This window comes from Dunckerocampus dactyliophorus, chromosome 1, assembly GCF_027744805.1.
Source record: "Dunckerocampus dactyliophorus isolate RoL2022-P2 chromosome 1, RoL_Ddac_1.1, whole genome shotgun sequence".
Lineage (NCBI taxonomy): Eukaryota > Metazoa > Chordata > Actinopteri > Syngnathiformes > Syngnathidae > Dunckerocampus > Dunckerocampus dactyliophorus.
The window spans coordinates 15,247,968-15,260,436 of record NC_072819.1 but is presented as its reverse complement, the minus strand read 5'-3'; the positions used below and the strand labels follow the sequence as shown (position 1 = coordinate 15,260,436).

The following is a 12,469-nucleotide window of genomic DNA, read 5'->3' as shown; positions in this document are numbered from 1 at the left end:
GAGACTGCTTTTGTGTACACACCACAGACCTGTAAATATCAACCGTTACCATGAATAACAGCCATGTGAACGTCAGTTATTTTATTCGAGATTTACAGACTTGTCGTACCACTATCGGTAACATATGCTAGCCCAAGGTGGTGTTCTTATACTTTTTTTGGTTTAATTTTTTATTTTTTTAATGATCTTGAGCCAGTTGCATACTGAGTGAGTTACTCACACTTGTAACCAACGTAGAACACTACATTCACAAGTTGGTCGTCTTAATGGCGTATATTGTTGGTGCTCATTTAGCCATTTTTATGCTTGAAAATGTTTAATTTGGGCAAAAATATGTACAATTTGCTTAAAATGCATATTTTTTGACTAATAATAGATAGAGTAAGGGAGTGATGTAGTATGGATGACTGTATATGGACGTTCAGGGAAGCTACCACTGTTATTTTTGTTGCCTACTAATCCCTGACTAATGAGTTTGAATTAAAATGTAAACACAAAAGTGAAGTTTTGGTGCAAAAATATGTCCGTTTGATACGTTTCTACCCACAGGGATGTATTCAGGTGTGGTGTCATGAATTAAAAGTGTCTTCTTCAAGAACATTCTTCCACTTATTAAACTAGTATTTTTTTTTTATTGTATACATATACTTTAAAAATATTGACTTATTTCAGGTTCTGTATGTTATATTTTTTATTTGTCTCCTGTTTGGCGTTTAGTCCCTTCGTCATCTTCTCTTGTGAATTTAATTTTGTTGATGGTGATTGCTAGCTGTAAAAGCAAAAGGGAACAGTGGCTGACTTTGCGGGGGTAGATAAGATCGGTTTCATATGTAAGGCTCGGCCAATCCCCCAAAATAAAGGAAATCAGTGCCATGCTTCGTTGATGGTAATGCACAGAATGTTAATCCAATCTTTAAAAAGTCAAACCCGATTTAATTAAGGTGGTAACATGCATTTTCAGAAGCTGGTTTAAGCCAATTATAATAAATAATTAGTGCATGCAAACATACTAGAGCTGCAACAATTAATAGATGAATCAATAATTGATTATCCAATCAATCAATCAATCAATCAACAACTATTTTGATATTCGATTAATAATTTTTGGATTTGAAAATGGAAAGTATCATCTGATTTCACCGTCACAAATTAATTTTTTTTAATTTCCTTGGTCATCCATGAAAGCAGACTCATTTTCTTTGTGTTTTTGTCAAAACAAGATATTCACACACATCAGCTTTGAGTTTGGAAAACAGTGAGTGACATTTGCCTCTTTTCTAATGTGTTGCGAACGAAACCACTAACCGCTGTGTTTGGTTCACATTGATTTAGACTGTCTAGGCCCTAATGGATTACTTGATTAATCGACAAAGAAGATAATAATTAATTGCAGCCCTAAAACACACAGACTAAACTATGGCAGTAGTTGAGCGCAGATGACACAATCGACAGTGTCACCTCTTACAGACGCAGTGCTATTGTATTTGTTATTTGATGTTTCAGAGCAACTTCAAAACATTTATGAAACGTCCAGAGAAACCTTTCCTTTCTGAGAGGAACACATTGATGTTGTGCAAGAGGGACATTTATAACAAGTCAAAGTATATGAAGAAAAAGGTACATACTTTGATAGAAATGAAAATGAAATGAAAATGATCACCCTATAAAGGGGGGAAATCAAAGACACCCCAAAAATGAAAGTGAAAAAATGATGCAGCAGACTGGTCCATTTTTCTAAAATGTCATGTAGCAACTCAAAATGATTCTCGGTAACTTGAGACTACGGATGGTGTCCTGGGGGATCTCCTCCCAGATCTGGACCAGGGCATCACTGCGGTACCTGGACGCATGGAGGAGATTCCAGGAGACAGGTAGTTACTCCAGGAGAGCTGGACAGGGCCGTAGAAGGCCCTTCAACCCTCAGCAGGATTGGTATCGGCTCCTTTGTGCAAGGAGGAACAGGATGAGCACTGCCAGAGCCCTACAAAATGACCTCCAGCAGGCCACTGGCGTGAATGTTTCTGACCAAACAATCAGAAACAGGCTCTATGAGGGTGGCCTGAGGGCCCGACGTCCTGTAGTGGGACCTGTGCTCACTGCCCAGCACCGTAGAGCTCAATTGGCATTTGCCATAGACCACCAGAATTGGCAACTACACCACTGGTGCCCTGTGTTCTTCACTGATGAGAGCAAGTTCAACCTGAGCACATGCGACAGATGTGAAAGGGTCTGGAGATGCCGTGGAGAACGTTATGCTGCCTGCAACATCATTCAGCATGACCGGTTTGGTGGTGGGTCAGTGATGGTCTGGGGAGGCATATCCCTGGAAGGACGTACAGACCTCTACAGGTTAGATAATGGCACCCTGACTGCTATTAGGTATCGGGATGAAATCCTTGGACCCATTGTCAAAACCTACGCTGGTGCAGTGGGACCTGGGTTCCTCCCTGGTCCACGAGTGTTCCTTTAATTTTTTTGAGCAGTGTATATATATATATATGTATATAAAAATTAGAGGAACACTTCGAAAACACATCAGATCTAAACTGGGGGAAAAATGATCTTGAATATCTTACCTGATAATAAGTGGGTGATGTATTAGTAACAAAATGATGTCACATAATTTGATAGAATATCAAAATGAAAATGGTCACCCTATAGAGGGGGGAAATCAAAGACACCCCAAAAATGAAAGTGAAAAATGATGCAGCACACTGGTCCATTTGGCTAAAATGTCATTGTAGCAACTCAAAATGATTCTCGGTAGTTTGTGTGGTTCAGGGAGGATAACTTTTTTTTTTCCCCACTCTATCATGTGGGACATGCCATGACTGCACGACTTCCTGCAGTGTTAAGGTAATGTTATGTAATGTAAGATCATGTTTCATGACTACTATCACGTGACCAGGTTACACTACTACATATCACTTGTATTTCAATATCCATCCATCTATTTTCTATGCCAGTTATCCTCATTAGGGTTGCGGGGGCATGCTGGAGCCTACCCCAGCTGACTTTGGGCGACAGGCGGGGTACAAATTCGCTGGTCGCTAGCCAATCGCAGGGCACATATAGGCAAACAACCATTCACACTCACATTCATACCTATGGACAATTTAGAGTTGCCAATTAACCTCACCTGCATGTTTTTGGGAATGTGGGAGGAAGCCGGAGTACCCGGAGAAAACCCACACGCACACGGGGAGAACATGCAAACTCCACACAGAAATGCCCAAAGGAGAATCGAACCCAATCCCGATCTCCAGGATGTTCCTGTGTTGGCCAACATGCTAACCACTAGACCAATATGTTTTGACTAATAATAGACCATAGTCTACCACCAAACAGCCATCATTTATTAATTGCTGAATACCGTGATATAGCAAGGGAGTGATAATCGAACCACGATATTGGGAGGGACGACTGTATAGACATCTTTAGCCAGGCCAGGTGATCTGAAGTCAGCTGGTGATCTGAGGTCGGCTGATCTGGAATCATTTGCATAGCTAGGACTGCAGGATGCCTAAAAGAAAGCATAAACAGTGTACATCATTAATAATTAGGTTGACCATGATTTGTGGAATTTTGCACATGAACATTTAAGATAAGAAATACATACCATTCCTTGCTTGGAGTTATAAACTGGCATTCCTAGAGACATACATTACAGACAAAAATACTTATTAATATTAATATTTCATAATGTGAAATAACAATATGAGGCAAATAAGAACCATCACAGTTGTTATGAATGAACAACATACAGTACAGCAAGAGTCCAAAGCTTCATATAGTTACTTTCCTACCTTTACAAAAAAGATGATTGAATTAGCTCACCACCTAAAGTGCTGATGACCACTGTAATTCAAACATTCTAATTCTAAAAACACTTTCTAAATCCTGCCCTAAGTTTACTTTTTACTCTGTGTCCAGAGTGCAAATGAATTGCATATGTTCAAAGCTGCCAGCTCCTGTCCGTCCTTACTGCTAGCTAGCAATTAACTCAATGCAGCAGTCTTTCTTGGTTCACCATTATACATAAACCAATTGCTTTACCGTTGTGCTTGTCACAACAATGCTTTTGTAACTATTAAAAGCACTAATATATATCACTAAACTAACACCTTTTGTTCACAAATCTCGCTAGCAAGTTGGCTACTATTAGCTTGTCTGCTCGTGACTGATAATGCTATCAAGCTAAAACCTCCTTGCTAAAGTTTACACGGCACGGCCATACACAGTTACAAGTCAACATTTCATTGTCACCATTGCAATGACAGCCAGGTGATGGTATTTGAATAAGATAATAACTTATATTACATGAAGACTCACCAGTTCATCTCAAACAGAGATGAATTCAAGTCTCGTGAATCCTGTATGGCCAGTCAGATGTTGCGTGAGCTGCTTGTTCTCTGTTCTGACGTGCAATAAGAGACATATACTGCTCAAAATGGAACACTTAATCAATCACAATGTCAATCACACTTTTCACACTGTGAAATCAAACTGTCCACTCAGGAAGCGTCACAGATTGACAATCAATTTCACCTGCTGTTGTGCAAATGGAGTAGACAACAGGTGGACAGCAAGACACCCAAAAATAATAATAATAATAATAATAATAATAAATTTGATTTCAATTGATAATTTTATGTGATTTTGGTGTCAGCACGTTTAACTATGTAAAGAATAAAGTATTTAATACAAAGAAGACTTGCCCCGAACACCTCCCCCGGGAGGCGTCCGGGAGGCATCCTGACCAGATGCCCAAGCCACCTCATCTGGCTCCTCTCAATGCAGAGGAGTAGCGGTTCTACTCCGAGTTCCTCCCGGATGACAGTGCTTCTCACCTTATCTCTAAGGGAGAGCCCAGCCACCCTATGGAGAAAACTCATTTCGGCCGCTTGTACCCGCGATCTTGAGGTGAGGTGAGGTGAGGATAGGAACGTAGATCGACCGGTATATTGAGAGTTTGCCTTTTGGCTTAGCGCTCTCTTCACCACAACAGACCGATGTAGAGTCCGCATCACTGCAGACGCCGCACCAATTTGCTTGTCGATCTCGCGTTCCATCCTTCCCTCACTTGTGAACAAGACCCCGAGGTACCTAAACTCCTCCACTTGGGGCAGGATCTCATCCCCGACCCGGAGATGGCATTCCACCCTTGGGTCACTCATAGGAGGGGCGAAAGGGGTCGGGTGCAGAGTGAGCTGGGTGGCAGCCGAAGGCGGGGACCTTGGCGGTCCGATCCTCGACTACAGAACCTAACCAAATAACATACAATAAAATAATATTGTAATATTTTTTAAATATTTTTTGCATGTTTGTCACAATTAAATGTTCCAGGTCATCAAACAAATTTAAATATTAGTCAATGACAACACTACTGAGCACAAAATGCAGTTTTTAAATGAAACGTTTTATTATTAAGGGAGAAAAAAAAAATCAAAACCTACCTCAACAGTTTTACATGGGCAAATCTATTCTCACAGTTGGCAGTTAAACTTTGATACGGTGAAATTTATTTTTTGGATCTGAAAGGCCAAATGGGTAATGCTTACAGTATCGACAGTAGTTTTATGAACTTGAAAGATAAGTGCATGTTCCATGTACAGGTGATTTTGAGATGTCGGTGAAACAGATTGTTAAAATGATTTTGTTGGCATTTTGTAAAATTAACTTTGCGCAATGCTATGTAAAAAATGTGTAATTCTGTTTATTGCTTTGACAGTTATTTTACTCACAAATGTGTCCGCTATTGGAGGCAATGGTAGTGGTAGTAGTATTTAAGTGACAAATAAACAGGGATTTATTCTGATGTTGCACTTTGTTAAAATACTAACTTTGTTGCTCTCAAGGTACCAATAAATTGCTTTTGTTTTTATTTGACAATGTGTTTTATGTAGTTCATGAAAAAAAAAAGAATTACGTGGAGTGGAATACTTAAAAGCTATTCACAGAACTTGTAATGAATATAAAATAAAAAGGTCTTTGCAGCCTACAAGCATTCAATTTCAAATCGATTCATTATGCATTCAGTAACACATAATACAAAAAAATAATGTGGATTACAATAAAGTCAACGTGATGATAAAAAAACCAAAACGTTGATCTAAGTCTGAGAAATCGGTGAGCGCTTATGGAGATCTCATCATTTGCTCTGTCTGAGCTTAGTATGCATGAACTGAAGCTGGAGAGCTTGTTGATTTCTCTGCCTGAGATCACAGAGACACAAAAGCTGAGAAACTCTGACACTCATACTAAAGCTTGCTGAGATCTCTTCTGAAACTTTACGGGAGACGAAACTGAGATTTAGTGCATCTTATTGCTTTGGAGACAGAAATGAGACAAAGGAGAAATAAACCTTAGTCTCAGTTTGGTCCCACACAGATCTCAAAGTTGTCTGGGAGAGGTAAATTATACATTTTTAAGATCTCTCTCATTTTTAAGATCTCTGGGAACGGCTGCTATTCCCCCATAGGGAGTAATAATAATGACATTGATACACTAGTAAACACCATCCAACATTGTGCCGTAGGTGTAATACCACATTTCTCCCTGAGTTTCTGCATTGCAGAATAATGTACAGTATCCATTATTAAGATATAGCTGATACAACTAATATGTCCAGATTAATGTTTAACAAACAAAGATTCTATCAATAGTCTTTTGCCTTTTGATGTTTAAGCCCTTTGATACAGCTAACGCCCTCCACACGGCTAACGTTATGTTAGTAAGGTACATTAACCTTAATCTCATTGATTTGCACTATGGTAATTTAACTTGGTGTTGGTGAAAAAAAAAATCCTCAACTATTTTTTGGAATCGAGGTACTCAAATTATTCGAGGAATTGTTGCACCCCTAATTCACTGCTTCAGTCGGTCTACATTTTTAGCTGGTGTGGAGTGTGGAATTTTAAAGTTCACCAACTTCTTGGCTTATTGTCACCATCTTCTACTATGTACGTGCAAGGCATGACTTTCCCAAACTCAAAGGCTATACAGCAGCAGCTCCAGGGGCTAGCGTTACCTCCCGGTAGTGGCCTGAGGTGCTGTGAGCGAGGTGCTGTGTCACTGCGCAAGAAAAGTAGTTCCTCTGTGTTAGCTCCTACAATTACAATGTCGCTATAGCTTGGTTGATACGCAGGTCACGGTAGGTAAATCCAGCAATGTTGGTGATTATTGGATTTTTTTTTTTTTTTTAGAAGCCTTTATAGGCAAAAAAGGTGAATCCCCAATATGTACATCAGGGGTCACCAACATGGTGCCCGCGGGGATCAGGTAGCCCCCCACGACCACATGAGGTGCCTGCCAGTGCCTGCTTCTTTATTTTATAATGTAAAATGTCTATACCGACAGATTTAATCGTTGAAACATATCGAATAGAATTGTATCGTTTGTAGTGCATCGTTTGTACGCTATCGAATTGTCCTGTTTTTAAAATACATCGTTTTTGAATTGTATTTTAGCTTGTGTATCTAAATGTGTATGGAAGTGTTTACCACAAAAAGATGTACATCCCCACTTGTTATTAGGGATGTCCGAAATATCAGCCTCCAAATATTATCGGCCCGATATTGGATTAAAAATTTAAAATTAAAAAGTTTTTTTTTTCCCTATGGTGAAAGCCGATATGGCCCTTTAAACGCCACAAGCAACATTGCTGTCGTCATAACAGCTAACACGCAGCATATACTTGAGCCGATTCTTTGCTTAACCATGTTCGGGTTGGCAGGACGTGTTGGGTTGTCAAAACGCAGCTAATGGTGAGCGATGTACTGTAGCTCATAGAAATACATATGTAGACTCCGTACGTCAACGTCGCCACCATACTGGATGTGGCAAGTGTCGGAGCGGAGAAGATGCCTCATTCATGTGTTGCAAACCAAATCCCAGGGAATAACATTACAAAAGCAAGACTTTACAATTTACAATTACTTTTGATAGTTCCTGGCCCAAAGACCACACGATTTGGCCATTAAAATATCGTTTTCAGAGCAATTAATTCATTTGTCTATGGCAGCCATCACCAAATGGCGGACCTCAGTCCAGATCCAGACCCAGTGATAGCCCTTTATGGACCCATGACCAAGTATTACAGTTAACGAGACAGCAAACGCGGTGACGCCACTCAAAATGAGCCAGTGAAATTGTTTGTTTAATTGCTGGGGACCATCCAGCCATCAATTTTATGTGTCGCTAATCTTTGAATTGAAGCATGGCTTGCTCAAAAGTAAGAAGTTCATAGAGAAAACCGAACATTTGAAAGTGAAAGGACGGATCAATACATGTTCATCCTTCCAGAATCCAGTACCAAACCGCTGTGTGTCAGTCATATGTTCTGAAATTGTAGCACCCTGAAAAATCTACGACAGTCATTGCACATTAATTTACAGCACAGCAACATGCAAATGAGTCTTCTTCTGAAGGAGCAAAAGCAGCCCCAGACCATCATACTACCACCACATTTCACTGTTGGTATGATGTTCTTTTTCTGAAACGCGGCGTTACTTTTAGGCCAGATGTAATGGGACATACACCTTCCAAAAAGTTCAACTTTTGTCTTGTCACACCACAGTCAGACCAAAAGTCTTGGGGATCATCAAGATGTTTTCTGGCAAAATTGAGGCGAGCCTTAATGTTCTTTTTGTTCAGCAGTGGTTTTCGTCTCGGAACTCTGCCATGCCATGCAGGTTCACCGCTGTTCCATGTTTTGGAGTCCCAAAGCTTTAGAAATGGCTTTTCCAGACTGATAGATCTCAATTACCCACAGGCCATCAGGCTCCTCAACGAAGCACTCGCACACGCCGCACGCAACACACGCACACACTCATAGCACTTTATTTATTTATTTGTATTATTTATTTGTATTAATGTCTCTTCTGTTGTTGTTGCTTAATTTATTGGTATATATGTTTATGTGTTTATGTTTCTTATGTTCTTACTCTTTCATTTGTTTTCTTTCTTTTCTTGGGAGAATGAACAGAATAAGATTTTCATTGCATGGTATAACTGCTGTTGTACTATGCACATGACAATATAACTCTCTTGAATCTTACTGTCTTTCTTGCAGGGAGCAACGGGGGGGGGGGGTCAATCAGTTTTTCACACATCCATCCATCCATCCATTTTCTATACCGCTTCTTCCTCATTAGGGTCGCGGGGGTATGCTGGAGCCTATCCCAGCTGACTTCGGGCGACAGGCGGGGTACACCCTGGACAGATCCATGTAACTTTGTAGTTTTTTTTCTCCATTAATAATGAACGTTTCATTTAAAAACTGCATTTTGAGTTCAGTTGTGTTGTCAATATCTCATATTTAAATTTGTTTGATGATCTGAAACATTTAAGTGTGACAAAAAAGGAATCAGGAAGGGGGCAAACACTTTTTCACACCACTGTACCTTATATTCTGGTAGTGAGGGTGAGGGGAGGTAGATCTTGCGCTGGTTCACAACCGAAACCAGGGATCTTGGTCTCAAAAAGATTGGTGACCACTGTTGTATATCCAGTTTATCCAAGTTTATGTTCTCGAAAAGATATAATAAAATGGCTGCTCAAATGACAGGGGGTACTTTACATAGATGGATCGACAATGGCTTATGTTACTGTGGCACAATGCAAAACTAACACTGTTTTATTTAAATGTGATTGTTTGTGACCCAGTTCATGGAAGAACAGATGAGGTCCAAAGCAGGAGGACAGACTGCCTGGCTCATTGTGCACTGAAGTGGACAAACTCGGCCCAATTTCCCCTTTAGCTTTCCATGTCACTGTTCTACATAAACGGCGTTGGCATGGAATAGGGCGGACAAATTCATATTAGAAATATTTGAAGGTAATATCGGAGCGAGATCATCACTCACTTCTCCTACCCCTGTTGTGTTGAAAGCAGTTGTCACTAGCAAGTACAGTAGACGCCCCTACAACATAAATAATGCGTTCCGAGAACATTTATGTTATAGGGTTTTTATGTTATACGAAGCGTAAAATACATGTAAATAGCCTAATCCGTTCCAAGATCTTCCCAATCTCACCACCTTTGGCCCTTCAAAATATCCAAAGTCCACCAAATAGGGTGGGAAAATATTACAAAACGTTAGCATAAACATAGTAGAGTAACATTCAAATATAAAATAAGGTAATAAATAAGATTACTGTAAATGAATAAAACTGAAAAACAAAAACAATCTTACCATTCACGAGATGTCTTGATCAGGAGCACGCAAGTGTAGGCAGGAGTATAATTTCCTGCTTGGTTTCTATCGACAACTTTTCCCTTTTTTTTCCTATCACTTACACTTGGTTTAGGGCCCATGACTACGGTAGTTTTAACACAAAGAAAAGTAAACACATTAAGAAGAGATTTCAATGCGTGCAAACTAGTTTAACGGCGACTACGATGAGGAAGGGAGTTGAAGGGAGCAATATGTCACACAAACACACGGACGCGCTGGATAAGTCAGCCAATGATATAAGAGCGTAGGCGGTGCCCTGATAATCAGCCAATGAGATGAGAGCGAAGGCAGTGCCCCGATAATCAGCCAATGAGAGCGTGAAGCGTCCGAAGGCGTCACCAAGCGCTAAACAAATCGAATTTCTGAACTTGCACCGACTTGACACTTTACGTTGAATGGAATTTCTTCCGTAATACAATGCAAAAACTTTACATAAATTCTTTACGTTCAGTGGAATTTACGTAAAAGGAGGTTTACGTTATGCGAGGTACTACTGTACCTGTATGTCTCCGCCAGACCTGAACCCAACTGACTACTTGTGGGGCATTCTCAAGCAGAAGAAAGGAAGATAGAAGAGCACAAGATGTCTCACATCCACCACTGATGTCTGGTGAACCTGTGCAGCTCTGCTCAATTCCATGCCCAAGAGGATTAAGGCAGTGCTAGATAACAATGGAGTTGACACTAAATATTAGAACCACCGACACAATTTTCACTTGTGTTGCCAGCTATTTAGACAATAATGGCTGAGTTTTGACTCTGTTTCAGTGTTCTCATTGTACCAAATGAACGTGGCAATGAATAATCACGCTGCTGCTGTCAGGTGATGTGCAAACGTTATTCGCCGTTAAAGAGCGTATTTTGTGTGCATGCAAAGATTAAACGAACACAATCGGGCAGGTTGTTATGTTTTCTTTCCCTATCCTCATGAATACTGGGCGTAAGGTGCCTCACTCCGCCCCAGACTGTATGGCGGGTACCACCCTAACCTCTGCGGTGACAAAGACAACAGTGTAAAAATAAAATAATTGCAACACATCATAGTCAACGCCTGTGACACATACGGCTTTAAATGGACGACAGCCTTGAGTTTGCTCTGCAGTGTGCTCGGTAAACACGACGCATGCTTCAGGCATATCTGCTGCATGTTAATGTCCCCACATTAAAACAATCCTTTGTGGTCAAAACACAAGAACAAGGCTTACCTTGAAATAGACATCCATGCACATCACGTCTGGTTTCCTGAGAGAGATGAGATGATGAGATGCTACATGCTGACACCGAACACGTTGTTGCTAGTGATGGGTCGTTTGCGAACGATGCGGCCCTATGAAGTAACACGTGAGTCGTCTCTTTGAAGTGAACGAGTCGTTTTATTAATCGTTTTATTTTATCTTAACACAGAGAACAGGAGGGAGGGAGAGTGAAATACTTGTAGTTCTTCGTCATTTGAGACGACATGCTGGAAAGGTGAAGAAAATGAGCAGCAGGAAACAAAAGCCCACACACTTTTTTTTCTGACTAGAAAAGATGGTTACCTGGATCCTGCTTTGTCTTCGAGTTTTGCACATTTTAATTTATATTTTGGATGTGTAATGTTTATTGATGTTGTGTTGTTTCACTGTAAATGGAAATTTACAAATAGTACAGACAATCAGAGAGAATCCTTTTTGTTGAATTGATGTGGGTCTTTGTTTTCAGATTTATAATTTGTTTTTGGACCAATCTGACTCATGTTCAGCATGTAAATAAATCAATATAAATAATAACTGTTAGGTATAATTATATTTTTACATTACAAATGAATTTTACACATGCTTTGGTAAAAAAGCAATTTTAGCACCAAAAACTCAGAGGAGTCATTTGGGAGCCAAACCAAAATAACCGGCTGCACTAAAAGAGCCGAAATTCCCATCACTCTTGTTCCATCTAGTGTACAGGTATAAAGGGTGGTTAGTGATATCAACCCTTACTATGATATTTAGTATAAGGTTCCATCCATCCATCTTCTATGCCGCTTATCCTCACTAGGGTCGCAGGTATGCTGGAGCCTATCCCAGCTGACTTCGGGCGAGAGGCGGGGTACACCCTGGACTATTCTCCAGCCAATGGCAGGGCACATATAGACAAACAGCCATTCACACTCACATTCATACCTATGGACAATTTAGAGTCTCCAATTAACCTAACATGCATGTTTTTGGAATGTGGGAGGAAACCGGAGTACCCGC

General features: G+C 40.2%; 1 protein-coding gene across 8 annotated transcripts in view; it reads right to left on the bottom strand.

Moving 5' to 3' along the window:
- Nucleotides 1-11,589, bottom strand: part of slco4a1 (solute carrier organic anion transporter family, member 4A1) — a 51,599-nt gene extending 40,010 nt beyond the window's left edge. For 3 of the 8 annotated variants that reach the window (XR_008566963.1, XR_008567016.1, XM_054762062.1), the window contains exons 1-4: nt 11,444-11,584; nt 4,333-4,417; nt 3,620-3,651; nt 3,374-3,523 (exon numbers count right to left, since the gene is read on the bottom strand). The gene's annotated coding sequence lies outside the window, so the exon portion shown is untranslated. The other 5 variants (XR_008566966.1, XR_008566974.1, XR_008566986.1 and 2 more) reach the window with 5 other exon arrangements.
- Nucleotides 11,590-12,469: the final 880 nt, after the last annotated feature.